This window comes from Eleginops maclovinus, chromosome 23, assembly GCF_036324505.1.
Source record: "Eleginops maclovinus isolate JMC-PN-2008 ecotype Puerto Natales chromosome 23, JC_Emac_rtc_rv5, whole genome shotgun sequence".
Lineage (NCBI taxonomy): Eukaryota > Metazoa > Chordata > Actinopteri > Perciformes > Eleginopidae > Eleginops > Eleginops maclovinus.
The window spans coordinates 22,794,592-22,807,273 of record NC_086371.1 but is presented as its reverse complement, the minus strand read 5'-3'; the positions used below and the strand labels follow the sequence as shown (position 1 = coordinate 22,807,273).

Genomic DNA, 12,682 nt, shown 5'->3' with positions numbered 1-12,682 from the left:
GCTATTCTAAAGTTGCCATCGATGAGAACTGCAATTGCAAAATATAAATCAATGGGTTAAATTGCAAATGACACTAAAAATGATAGATTAATAGTATTAACAGACATAAGAGCTGATTTCACGGTCAGGTTCAGACATTTATTGAACTTAAAGTGAAGTTAAGACAAACATATGGCAAGTAACCAAAACATGACTCGCCGATTAAAAATAATAAAAAACAAGTAAAAAATATTGAGGTCTTGACACAAATAACAACCCTCCTTTAATAAATGTGCGCGTGTGTGTGTGAGAGTGAGAGACAGAGAACAATAGCGATTAGTTTGCCTTCAGCTTTACCTGGCTTTAACATCCCATCATTTCTTGAAAAGAAACATTTCTATTTGTAAGTCTTTCCAATATCATGGAGTAAGCGACCAGGGGGGCCATTGTGATGTTTCTTTTCCAGCCATTCATGCCACTCAATTAACGAGAGGTGATCCCTGAGCAGTTCTTCAGTACGATTCCCCCGGAGTCTTGTGATGGTCTCTTTATAAGTCCTCCAGGCCCGTTCAATATGTTGGGTGTGGCAACCCGTGTTTGCATTGACGTACTCTAGACTGTGGTTCACTGTGTAATGCCTGTAGCCAAATGCAGTGAGTATCTGGCGATAGGCCCGCCATTCATCACTTAATACACATGACCCTGTTCTGACATGGTGGACAATCAGTGGCATCAGCTCATCTCTGGTCCGTCTTTGCACCAAACGGAGAACAGGCCGTGTCTTCTGTCCTTTGCGTTTGACTCCAAGCATCCCGAACACCCAGTTCTTTCTGTTCCAGGCACCTGCTATTCGCCCTCGTCCATACTATCAAAATGCAGAAGTACAACATGCATATGAGAATAACTTTCATGAAAAATTGAATTTCTAAATAGCTTTTGGGCTAGCAATAGTCACTATAGAAAGTGCATGAAAATTATGTTGCTAGGGTACTAGAAGAGTTTGCTATGCTGTTGCTAGGGTAGTTATGGTGGTTTCTATGCAAGTTACTTGGATAATCTTGTTGGTTGCTATTTTGGCTGCTAGGATCTATCTGGAAGTGGTTACTAGGTTGTTGCTAGGGTAGTTGAGGTGGTTACTAGGCTGTTGCTAGGCTAGTTATGATGGTTGGATGCTATGCTGGTTGCTAGGTTAATCATGTTGGTTGCTATGTTGGTTGCAACTGTGGAAGTGATTGCTATAGGCTGTTGCTAGGATTGTTATGGTGGTTGCTATGCTGGTTGCTAGGATAATCATATTGGTTGCTATGTTGGTTGCTAGGTCGCTATTGTGGAAGTGGTTGCCCAGCTGTCTTCTTGAGGACGTTGCTTGGCTGTTGCTAGGTTAATCATATTGGTTGCTATGTTGATGGCTAGTTTGATCATATCGGTGGCTAGATTGTAACTAAGGCAGTGGTTGTTAGGTTGTTGCTAGGGTAATTATGGTGGTTGCTATGTTGGTTACTTGATCGTAACTGTGGAAGTTGTTGCTAGGCTGTTGCTAGAGCAGTTATTGTGGTTGCTATGCTGGTTGCTAGGTTAATCATGTTGGTTGCTATGTTGGTCCCTAGGTGATAACTGTGGAAGTGGTTTGTAGGTTGTGGCTCGGGCAGTTGTAGTGGTTGCTATCAGAAATAAAGGAGTTATTATAGTACCTGGTAGTATAATCATGATGAGTGACATGGAAATATATGCTTTATTTCAGTGCTTGCTATGTTGGTTGCTAGGTACTGTAGGTGATGGTTTAATATAGTTAGCTTGAAACATATTTGATGACAACTGACAGCTGGAATGACTGAACAGTTATTTAAAAGTCTTTGGGAACATTTTGACAGTTTTTCATAAATAGTAAGTAATTAAAAGTATTAAAATTACAAAGATGAAAAGGACGTAGCTGCCAGGTCCAAAGTAAAAGCTACATAACGCAGTTTAAATTAAGTTTATACGTTTCTACTACTTACTTTTCTCTATTTTTTAGCTTTCTGCATTATTTGGTCATAAAATGTGATCTGAGATTCAACACAATGTGTTGTAATAACACAAAATACATTGCTAGGCTACATTTCACATGTTTGTTTTTAAAACTTCCAAAAAGGCTGTGCACTTTGAGTGAAACTTGGATTAATCACTGGTTGCACATTCTTTGCCAGGAATAAACTTATTAAGTCAGGACTATCTGTGAAGATTCTCCTTTATCCAGTTAATGGTAGTCAAAGTGCTAAGTTTCTTCGAATGTTCACTGTGTATGCATTTCTATGGGTGCCTGTTGGAACTGGTTGAATTGGTAACCGGTTAGTAAAAAAGCTGAAATTCGAGACTTAAAATGAAGTCCAAGGTTCAAACAAGTTCTAACTCCATTTCCAACTGGTTCCAGCAATCATCCATGAGGATGCATTCACACCAAACATCCTAAGAATATGGCTTAGTAGAGATGTGCAAGGGTTGTGCAGATCTGATTAAAATGTATCAGAACTCCGGCATAAGTTCAGTGAAAGGAAGTGCAACCAATGAAGTCTCATTTAATATTACAGTCATTCTGGATGTTCCATGGATGTTTTCATCTAAGAAATAACATTTTCTGTTGTGAGGTTACTGTAGCTTCATTACAATGTGTTTGAATATACTTGTCAGATCTCATTTTATGACCAAATAATGCAGAAAACAAGGTAACTCAAACAGGCTCACAAACCTATGAATAGCACTGTAGCTAAAAACACTCCAGTTTGGACAGTGTAGCTTTACTTAGATATAAGGTCTATTCTTGTTTGGTAGATTCACCATGAATTATACCCTGACATATGCACGCTTTGGGAAACCAAAATATAATGTGATGACTTCAGCCTGAGTCTGGAGATCATCTGCAAGTTTTTTGACGATCAGGCTAAATTTGTGTCTGGTGAAAAATTTCTTCCACTTTCTATTAAATTCTTACACAGACATGAACACTTTGCAAGGACTATCATAGGCACATCCAATGATATCCACCTTTACATGTACCAAACAATTTTATGGGCTGTCACTGACTTAAGAAGAAAGAAGATGTGTGACAATAAGAAAACATAAGAAAAGGAGTCTTTGGGAATGTACACAAAAAAATGATCTGTGTTGTGTTTGAATGTACCTTTCTTTTGTGTCTGAAGTGGCTTTCATCGATGACCACAAATTCTCTCTGCCCACCCAATCTCTGTCCATTTTTCTTCTCATTCTCTCTATCGCCTCAACACAGACATCTCTCAACAGTTTGGACATCTTTGACAAAGTTGCTGTGCTTCCGGCAATGTCATCTGTCATCATATCCACCTGTCTCAATCGTAGCCCTTGTGCGAACCTGATAATACACGACAATAATAGTGAAAATTACATACTTTACACTAATGATAATATCACACACACTCACACACACACACACACACACACACACACACACACACACACACACACACACACACACACACACACACACACACACACACACACACACACACACACACACACACATCTTTGTAGAAGTAGACGAAGATACACTGTAGGTGTAACCAAAGAGTCTTGTGTGGTTCAGCCCACCACACACACCTGGGCTCATACCAATGACTAATCTGCACCTGCAGACTACTTTCACTCATATGAGGAAAATCATCATCAATGACGTCTATGATGTATATGCTACACATTTATACAAGGCATATTGTACAAGCCTTGAATATACTGTTAGGGGTTTTCCTACAGTAAAGACCCAAACGCAGATCGCCAGAGTTCAGCTGCCTCTTGCAGCGTTTATTATAGGACAGGAATGCAAAAGGTTCACGAACAAACAGGAATCCAAAAAGGGAATGAATAACAAAAAAAGAGTATCCAGGAAAAGGGCAAAGCACAAAGGATCACGGAGAGTTATCAAAAAGGGGGCAAAAACACAGGAGATCCAAACCAAAACTAACTCGGGCAGAGCATTCGAGGAGGAAAAATAAAACTGAAAAAAATAGAAGGCTTACGGCAGGGAACGCACTCGGAACTTAGAGAACTCGGGAAACACAGTCAGGAATAAGAGCTTATGCAAACACTAACTATCCGACAGGGGACTCAGGGCAGACCAACTTAAATAGAAAGGGAAACGGAGTGATTGGAGGGGAGACAACAAGGGACGGGTGCGACACATTGAACTAAACAGGCTAGGTGATGACGGTGCGACAGTGACAGACAGTGGGGGCGTGGCTCGGAATGAAAACAAAGAACACATGGCATAATAAACAACACGGGGAAAGGCATGGCAAAAACACAACACAAGCGGGGGGACATGAAGCAATAGTCTCTGGTTCACAGGGATGTTAACATATGTTGATTTGTGGATAAAACTGAATAAGTGTTGCTGGGACGGGTGGAACTTAAACCCAACAAAAAAATGTCAAAGTTAATGAAGTTAATGAGTAAGTTAATGAATTTGATACGACAGAGTGGTATGGTTGAGATAGGCAATGGATGTGAGTGTGTGATGTGTGTCAGGTTTGTGAGTGGTGAAGAGTAACCTGACTCTCATCATCTGAATGTAGTTCTGACAAGCGCCACATGGCTCGTTCCACACATCCATCTGATCCTACACCCATGACAAGTACTGTACTTCAGGGCCACAAAATATCAGGCGAGCGATCCTGATTGGTTGACAGATATTTTGTGGGCAGAGCGGCGGGATTTGAATAGATTTGACGTAGCGGAGAATAGACTAGACGGGATGTACCCAAAAAGTGAATGTAAGGAGCATTTATGGGTACAAGTTGGGAACCGGCCTACTTTACATATTTCAAGGGTGCTGAATCCAAAAAAACCGGTACCCGAGCGAAATTTTGAGTTTTTGACCTTCTAATTTGCATATCAAAATGGCCGCCAAACTCCCTATCTTGCTCAGGCGTTGGACCATTTTCCCCAAGTTTTTTTGTAAGTAGGCAATCAAAGATGATGAATTAAGTGTCTAGATCTATAGTCTGGGGTCAGAGCAAGGATATAGTGGAGGCTCAGTGCCTTTTTTATGTATATATATATGCAAAATACCAACTTTTAAGGTGAAATTAAGCATTATTTGTGTCATTTTTTAAGGCCGACATAAATATTCAGTCAATATCACTCTTAAATGTTCCCAGTGTATATATGATATGTGATGTATTCCATATTACATAATAACTAAGAAAAACACCATTGCAAGTTGTCTGAGAATTCATTTTTTTATGCAAACAAAGCATAATGCTCTTAATTCAAACATCGAAAAACCCAAGTGAATAGGGAAAAAAAAAACATGAAACTTCCCTTGAACAGTTCTACAGATCACATCTTGTTTCTGTATATTTTCTTTCATGTTTCTAGCTGAATTGCTTTGCTTTCATCTGTCTTCTGTAAGTTCCATAGGTCACTTGTTTTGGTAAATTGTTTTTATACCTTTCTAGTTTGCTTGTGTGCCATTTGTCTTTGGAATTTCATTTTGATTAGTATTTCTTTCTGCAGTCCTTTTCCAAGTTCTTTGGTTACCCATTGCCTTGGTATGCTTGAGGACTACAACTCCACATTTAAACAAGGACATTGGTCATCACTCTGACATGTACACATTGCAGTGCATAACAGCCCCGATTTTCGGCATTTGCACTGGCGTGTTGTGCATTGTTTTTTACAGGCACACCTGATCATTTCCAGGCAACTTTCAGGTATTGGGTTCTGTGACATAAGAATGGGCTGTAGTCCTGAATCACCATCTTTCCATCCCATGTCCAAGGGTGAAGGAAGCTCAGGTGTGGCATAGTGAGCATTTCTCCAAACCATTGCCTGGTAGTGTACTCTCAGCAGATGGAAGTGGAGCGCATCGCTTGTAGGCGGCATTGCTTCTGGTTTACCTGTCCTGGAGAAAAGTATATGCCTTGCTGCATCAACAGAGTCTGTTTTAAGCACATCATATATTCTGCAGACAAAAGCCTCTGAAGATCTTTGAGTCTCCTCCGTGAGATCACCAATTCCGAGGTTGCTGAGCAATTGATGGTGCATTTTCCAGACTTTCCATGATGTACTTTTGGTGTGACTTGCAATGTATGATGTGGTATCACAACCAGTTAGTGCATGAAATGCTACAAGGCTTGGTGCTGAATCCTTTGGCAGTTTGTTAAAAACAGCATCAATTGGTATATATTGTGGCTTCCTTGTGGTACCAGACAACAGCCAGAGTTTTTTACATGCTACGTGTGGGAAATGGGAAACGAGAATCACAAGTACATCAGTGTCTCTAGATGACACGACTACTGTGTCTGACTGGCAGTGCACTGCATGTAATACCAATCGGGTATCTGCCTCTTCGTGTGTGGCTCTCAGATGAGTCAGGTTGGTTGTTGCTTTTGATGACCTAACCTCCGTCTCTTCGTCTCTGAACCCACCAGCAACTACTATCTCTTTATCATCCGGTGCCTGAGCACATAGTTCTTCAGAGAGTAGATTGGCAAGATCAGCTTTGTTGTCAGGGAGGGACAGGAAATTGGTCCAGTTTTTTGGAAGAGGCACATCACGACCCTCAACAAGTCGTCTGATTGGTTGAGCTGCTTTTGTGCGTCGTGTCCTGGTAGCACCCTTGATGGTCTCTTCTCTGTATCTGTCAAACACAACGTCTATCCTTTTATAGTAACATCCTGCTTTCAACACTGCTCTGACAAATGTGTCGGCCAGATCCCCAAATGTTACTGCTTTGTCTGGCTTTCCAAGGGCAACCACAAGTGCCTGTCCATCTATGATGAGACAAGATGACATGTCGGGAAGTTCAATAGCCTCAGGACAGACTATGTCTTCAGTTAACTTATTTACTAATACAGACTTGTTTCCAGTGCGAAGTGTCCCATTCATTTCAGCAAGGGATATGGGAACTGGCAGAAGCTCGTGTTTTAGGACAGCTGGTAAGTCAACTGGACGACCTGCCTCATAGGCCGTAACAAGGCGTTTGAGAATGTTTCGGTCAGCCTTTATGACAGTTCTGTTGTCTTTGATTTTAGGATTTTTGGCCACTTCATACAGAGATGCAAATGTTTTAGCTTTGCTCTTATGTAGGGTTGCATGGATTGGGACCTCTGGTTTATCTTTGTCCTCAGGAACAATCATCCTTTTCTCAATGAATGAATTCACTTTTTCTTGTCCTAGGTCTTTGGCAGAAAGTAATGAGCTTTGGATAGCCTCTGTGGCAACGTCTTTCGTGGCGAGATTTTGCAATGAGCCTGAGGAGACTGAATCAAACACCTTGAACCCTTTGAAGACTAAAACCAATGCCATTTCGTCTCTGTTGTCTCTCTTTTCACGGGATTTGGTAGCTTCATTGTGGACGTAGGTTTTCTCAGGTGTGTTGCTGAACATCAAATGTGTCTCTTCTGCTACATGGGACCTCATGTTGTAGGAGAGTGTCCATCTGGAAAGGGCTGAAGGTGTCTTAGTAATGCCAATGATCCCCCCTCCTTTTTTCCCTGTTCCGTTGATCCACTCCATTGCTTGGTCTGGATCGACCTGGTTGAATCGTTGATCGGACCGCTTCACAACAAAGTTGCCTCTTTGGAACTCAGATAGTACAGGTTCTGGGAGTTGGTGCATCTCAGCAATATACACTGGCCCCCATCTTGCATAGTTCAGGTGGTCATATCGCATGAAGTACGGCAACATCCAGCTGAAGGAGTGAAGATGAAGCTCCCAGAGTCCATCACGCTGAGCTCGTGTAAACTGCAACAGTGTTGAGACCATATCCATGTAGTTCCACCAGAAGACAAAGTTGACATCTTCAGATTTACTTGCGATGAAATCTTTGAGGAGACTGTCAAACTGTTCCTGCTTCAGATATGTTATCAACTGAGGAATCATTTCAGGATTTTCATCAGCAGCCATAGCAGAGATCTCATCATGGCATTCCTTGTTTGATTCTGCAGCAAACGCGAGGAATGTTGGCAACAAAAGCTGCCATAGGGCCTGCAAGGTCAGTTTGTGAGCTCTCATACCCTTGTTGTATGCTTTCCCTGACATGACAAGCATGACAGCACCCTCCCCCAGCAATCCACTCTCCAGCCACACTTCAGCTAGACCAGACCCAGCCATGTGATCTCCGATAGTCTTTAGGAAGTTCATTGCAATATGAAGTCCACCAAGCCGAGGGATTAACTTGCCCTGATATTCCTCAACACACCACTTCAGTTCCATGAGCATGAATGTTTCATAACTGGTATGGCCCTTTGAGGATATACCACCTCTGTTGACACATGTATTTTTGATAATTCCTCCCCCCAAATCTAGCCCTGTCACAGCAGTCACTCCCCAGCATCCATTGCCCTATGATAGCTTGTTAGCTAGCTAGCTAGCTAGAAAGTAGGGGGATTTATACTGCCACAGGGCTATGTTTGGGTTGGAATTATAAGAAATAAACTTGTATCAACAGAGGTGGTCATCTTTAGGGCACAACTGGAAGAAAAAAAAACTAGCTAGCTGTTTTTTTCCCCTCCAAAACTGTTAGCTAACTGTTAGCTAGTTTTCTCCCAGTTGCTAGCCATCTCAATATCATTGAAATACACAATTTTGACCCACTATGGTTGAAAAAGTATCATTTTGGATAAATAGGGTTAACAAGCTCAATCAATAACTAAGGAATATTGACATTTTTTGTCTAAAAAAATCAAAAAGCAGGAAACTTACCAAAGCGTGTGAAACTGTTACGATCCTCTTTGCTGTTAATTCACCTCAGGCAAAGGGTCCTCAGCGATGGGACTGACCATGCTATGTACTGATCTAAATATTCAACTTGGTACGTTTCATGGTGGTCTCTTTTTGAATATTTTTCCCTATTCACCTGGGTTTTTCCCGTCTTAGAATTTAGAGAACAAATGCTTAATTTGCAAAAAAAAAAAAAAAAAAAAACATGAAATCTCAGACAACTTGCAATGGATTTTTTTCTTTGTTATCATATAATATGGTGTACATCATATGTCATATCAACAGGGAAAATTTCAGAGTAACTTTTATTTAATATTTATGTCGGCCTTAAAAAATGACACAAATAATGCTTAATTTCACCTTAAAAGTTGGTATTTTGCATATATATATACATAAAAAAGGCACTGAGCCTCCACTATATCCTTGTTTGACCCTTGACTATCGATCTAGAAACTTAATTTCCTCATCTTGATTGCCTACTTACAAAAAAAACTAGGAGGAAATGGTCCAATAACTGTGCAAGATGGGCAATTTGGCGGCCATTTTAATATGCAAATTAGAAGGTCAAAACCTCAAAATTTCACCCGGGTACCGGTTTTTTTGGACTCAGCACCCTTGAAATATGTAAGGTAGGCCGGTTCCCGACTTGTACCCATAAATGCTCCTTACTTCTTATAAAAGGCCTTTTTTCTGAAATCCGTCTAGACTAGAAGTGACGCTCTCATCAGCGTCACGCTTTGGTTTCAATGTGAGTGGTTGAAGTGGCACGTCATTAACGATAAAGGACAAGTTGTTTCTCCAATCACATGCAAGGATTTTTGAAAAGGCCCCGCCGTCTGAAATACATCTCCAATTAAGAACTCCCAGATTAATGTGTGAAGCTCGGCGGAATGAAATTTATCTGGCGAGAGTCTTGTTAGGAATGCAATGTATGGAAAGTAGCAGTATGTCAGGTCAATGGAAGTGTATCGAGTGGAGGGTACGATAAGTCTAGGCTATAAAGTACAGTAAGTCAGGTGTGTGTGTGACTGGCAAACGTTTTATCATAAAAGTGCATAAAACAAACTCTCCTGCATTTCTGTGTAGTTGTCTGTGATGTGAATGGCCAAGCTGAGGTGCATTGTGCTGTTGCATGCCAGTGTTGTGCATGACCAGCAGACAAATTCAGAAAATGTAGAGGAAGTTTCCTAATGAACTTACCACGCAGCTAAGAAAAGATGGCTACCATTACATAGGTCTTTGCTGATTTGTAAATTTAAAGCAGAATCCGTCATTAATAGCAAATTGCAGAACAGTATGAGAAATCTAGCCAACATATTTACAAACCTGTACAAGAACTTCATCCAGCTGACAAGGGGCATCTTGGATTGACTGAAGATTGACCGATGTCGAATGGATTTTGTGATGATTCCTTTGTGGTTGGCCCTTCTTCGACATACCCTATGGACATCGTTGTCATGAAATTATATCAAAACAACATGATCCCATGAGAAATACATTTACTCTTATAATAAGCATATCACACACACATACACATCTTTCTAGAAGTAGGCATAGACACACTGCAAACTAGGAAAAAAATAGATCTATTAAAATTAAATTAATAATTATTCTTGTGGTTGTGCATGTTATTTGAAGAGTAGTTGGGCTATTATTGGACTTTTTTGTATCAGTCTCCAGGGGAGTTTAATTCAGCCTGATATAAATGAACAGTACACTCGAACTGCAATCACATTCAAAATACTGCAGAGCATAGTATCCCCTCCCCCTCCTCCCAGACAAGAGGTTGCCAGCTAGGTTGCTGAAATCAGACACGTGGAGGGTAGCGCAACAGGCCAAAACACATAATATACACATGTCATGAAGTGAAGTGACGCCTGTGATCTTTGACTGATCATCTTTCTGAATCATCTGTTACAGTCTCCCCACCCTAGTAGGCAGGCAGGCCAGCTCGAACAGCATTGCGCGAGTCTAGAGATGACCAGGTGATGAATTCGACCCTCTTGAGGTAGCCTCGTTCCTTCTGGTTCAAATGAGGGCACGGAAGGCAGTTCAGATGTACAGTATCTTGTGCCCTTGGAGCCTTCCGTGCCCCTCCAGTTGATCAATAAGGAACGAGGCTATCTCAAAATGGTAGGATTAATTACTCCGTCGGTACAATCCTGTGCGCATACTGTCATCCACCGTGTGCAATAACTGGAGAATCTCACCATGTATTAAACCCAGTTTAAAATAGGATTGACTCATGTAAAGGAGCCATAGTAGCCTACCAGCCTAATTACATTTTATAACATGATAAATATCTTGTAAAAACGTGAAAATAACATATCTTGAAATAACATGATATTTTCATTTTATAACGTGAAAATATCCTTATCATGAAATAACGTGATAATTCCATGTAGGCCTATAAGGTGATTCTTTTCTTGTTAAAACGTGAAAAATATATTGTTATAAAAATAAACTTTCACGTAATTACTTGATACCGAGGCTTTTTAAAATTTTTTTTAAGTGTGGCAGCAATATGCTTCCGTAGATTAGCCTACTGTTGTCAGTGATACAAGTATCTGAAGCAAATGATCATGATTCCTTAATGTCTGGTGATCTGTCAGGGCCATTTTATGATTAATTTACATTTCTTTCTTACATACTGTTCCATTAAGAAACAAGAAATAGGTATGCCTATCTGTTCAACAAGATGTTTGTTTTTGTTTAAAAAAGAGGCTACTTACCACTCACATTTGTCCCCACGATTGGTGTCCTCAATCTTCATTTTACGGTGACAAACACTGCATTTCATGTTCCTTTTTAGAAGTTTTCTTTTATGGAGCCATTTTATTAGCTTCCTGAGTCCTCTTGAGTTTATTTTTCCTTCAATTAAGTTTCTCAGCTCACTCGCTAAACCAGGCATTTTTCCTACTCAAATAGAAAGGCTTTCACTGCACTCATAATTTGCGCCAAAATTTAGCCGCCAGACGTGCGTTGAAAGGTTTGTGAAGCAAGAAACAATTAGAGAATGGTACCAAATTGAAAGTCACAAACATATTTACAAATGTACATAATGATATAGATACATTTAACTTGTTTCAGTGTTTCATAAACATGCTAAATGTGCTAAAGAAACAGTGCAAATGTGTTTAAAGGGCTCATGAGGGCTGACATGCACAATATGACAACTTTTATTTTTTTGAATTGCTATCCGTAGCCTACATTTATTTCCGGGAAGCATGGATACAGTTTCTTTTTCGGCCTGTGTGCAAGCCAGGACGGTTAGGAAGAAGAGTTGTGCGGTGCATTTGGTAAAGAAAATTATAAAAAATAGAGATATCTTACAAGTTAAAGCAGCAGGATAGACACTATGCCAAAAAAGCCTTTTACCAGATCGGGTAGGGTGGTTAAAGAAGATAAGCTGCCTGCATTTGGAGCTAAACGACCGAAGGAATCATCAGTTCTACCCACAGTAGCGGAGGATGTCCATGAAGGAGGAGCGTGTGAGACTGTGGATATTGGAAGCGACAGTGATGATGTTGGAGAACGTCCTCAAACATCAAGTAATTTTTCAGACTTTAATTTTCACGAGTTGGAAGCACATCATGAAAACTAGGTTAACATTTATCCGCTAACCTAGATTATTTAGCATAACTTTGAATTCAACTTACTTTGAATTCAAAAGGTCTTGACAGATTGATAGCCAGAGTAGCCTACAAGCCTCATAATGTTAACCTTATAAGACATGTGTGCTAAATAATATGAAATTATCATTATGGCCAGAGAGGGTTAAGCGGCTCCTTATCACCACCGTGAACATGTGTGTAGGCCTAGCCTACGCATACTGCATTATTCAGTAGGGTAATAACCTGTTAGTTACACACAAAGAACCTGTGGTAGTTGGCACCCATGTTGAAAGTTTGTAGGTAAATTCATTTAATTGTGCAGGCAAAATAAACATTAAGCAGAAGCTTTTAAATTA

At 40.3% G+C, this 12,682-nt stretch overlaps 1 long non-coding RNA gene across 1 annotated transcript; it reads right to left on the bottom strand.

Annotated features, from left to right (window-relative positions):
• Positions 1 to 203: 203 nt before the first annotated feature.
• LOC134860374 (uncharacterized) lies at positions 204 to 4,078 on the bottom strand. Its single transcript, XR_010165232.1, has 3 exons — positions 4,005 to 4,078; positions 3,137 to 3,343; positions 204 to 844 (listed from the first exon to the last, which is right to left on the bottom strand). It is a non-coding gene; the product is annotated as an uncharacterized LOC134860374 (long non-coding RNA).
• Between the last annotated feature and the right edge of the window lie 8,604 nt (positions 4,079 to 12,682).